The following is a 2,065-nucleotide window of genomic DNA, read 5'->3' on the forward strand; positions in this document are numbered from 1 at the left end:
GTCTGGGTCTTTTATTTCAAGGGCCACTGGGGTCTCAGCAGGGCACCGGCCCAGGGCAAGGTTGGCATGAGGGAGAGGGTCCCCTAGGGAAGCAGGAAGGTGGGCTCCTGGGGACAGCGGGGGAAAGGAAGGAGAGAGAAGGGCATGGAGGGCAAGGGAGCAGCTCTGCTCGGGTGGTGCTGGTGGGCCGGCCCCCGAGTGCTGGCACGGGGGGGGGGGGGGGGGGCCCTTGGATAGGGCTGGGCAGGGCTGGGCTTGCACCCTGAGCCTCAGGGCACGTGCGGCACCCTGGCTCACTGGCTTTCTGCCTCCTGCAGGTCTGCAATGTCCCAGCCGAAGCTGCAGTCTGTTGTGAGGTAAACCCTAGAGTCTGGGATTGCATAGGGTGGGGGCTGGGGGGGGGTCTCACCAAGAGGGCCCGCGGGGGGAAGGCCTGTGGGAGGTGTCCCCAGGTGGTGGATAGTGTGCTCGTGTCCTCAGACAAGTGGGGTTGCCTCAGGGAGCCCTGCCAAACTAGGACCTGGGATTGCTTTGGGAGCCAGCTGTGCGTCCCACCCTTCCTCCTCCCATTCCTGCCGCCAGAGCGGGGCCCTGGAACCCCACTTGTCTCTCCCATCCTGGCCCAATCAGGGGCATCAGGCCCCAAGGCCCTGGGGCCATCCGGGCCAGGCAGGACTGGAGAAGAGGTGATTGGAGGAGGGTGGTCAACCCGGCTCCCAGCCTGCTGCTCCTGTCTTCCCTCGGTGCCCACACTGGGGCCTCGAGCCTCAAGAAGGCTGCTGGGGGGGAGGGGGAGCCACCAAGGGGAGGGTCTCCCCACTCACAACATCCCCGGCCAGCCCAAGGGCTCCTCTAGCCTGGGGCGGGGGGAGGCCTGTTGAGGAAGAGGAGGAGGCAGGTGACAAAGCTTCTCCCTACCGGGCTTTCATCAAAGACCTTTACAAATGGCCACCTGCCTGTCTCCATCTGTTATGTGTAAACGAGGATGGTGACAACCAGAGGCAGGGTCCACAACCTGGACTACTGTTCCAGGCCGCATGGACCCACATGACACTGACCCCTGCCTGGGTCCATGAGAACACGACCTGGCGAGAGGCTGGGCCGTTGTGTCTCCCTTACGTGTTGAGGATGGGACCTTAACACTGATTAGCCCAGAGACCTTAGTGCCTCCGAGCCTGGTCTGCGCACCGGTAACATGATAAAGGTACCCGCCTGCCTCCTTCGTGCCCTCCGCAAGTCTGCGCGGGGCTCCCACTGTGTGAGGCAGCCGGACACCGTCCTGCTCTCCTGTGGCTGAGTTCCAGCGGGGACAGAGAATACACGAAATAAACAGTGTCAGCTGGTAGCAAGCGCTATGAGGTAATGACAGCTGGTGACCCTTGAGCTGAGGCTGACCTTGGGGAGAGTCCCTATGAGAGGAGCTGGGGGCAAAGCAGCAGGTTAGGGGAGGGGAGAGGCCCACGGCCGGAGCAGGCCAGGTGGGGCTAGCCTGGCACGGAGGGGTTCGGAGTGCAGTGGGAAGCCGGGAAGCCCCCTGGGGAGAGAAGGGGGTACAGGGACCAGGGGGAGGGGTAGCTGGGGCAGGTGAGCCACGGAATGGTCTGATGTGCTGTCTGCTTAGCACAGAGCTGGCAGGGAGTCAAGGCCCACAGCTGCTCTCAGCAGTTAGAAAGGTGGAAGCAGGCAGACCCGATTCAGGGCTGCTCTACCCCCACCTGCCGGAGCCCCCCACCCCCAGAGCCTCTGAATGATCTAAGCCGGGCTTGCAGACGAGGGCTGGGCAGTGGTTTGTATTGGAGCGGGCTCCGCACCCTCTGCTGGGCCTCAGGCTTGTGGCTGATGGTGGGCTTGGGGGCTGTGATGCCAGGAGGAGGGTCTCTGGTCAGGAAGCCCTGAGCAGGGCCCAGGCTGACCATGCAGGGGTCAGCGGCCAGCACCTTCCCTTCCGCCTGCAGGCTGCTGATAGCAGGAGGAAATCCTGGCGGGTTCCTGTGGGGGTGAGCTGGCGGGGCCTCCGGACTGCTTTTAAAGCGACTGCCCGCCCCAGCCGGCCCGCCCGCTTGCC

Source organism: Phoca vitulina, unplaced genomic scaffold (genome assembly GCF_004348235.1).
Source record: "Phoca vitulina isolate PV1807 unplaced genomic scaffold, GSC_HSeal_1.0 scaffold13, whole genome shotgun sequence".
Lineage (NCBI taxonomy): Eukaryota > Metazoa > Chordata > Mammalia > Carnivora > Phocidae > Phoca > Phoca vitulina.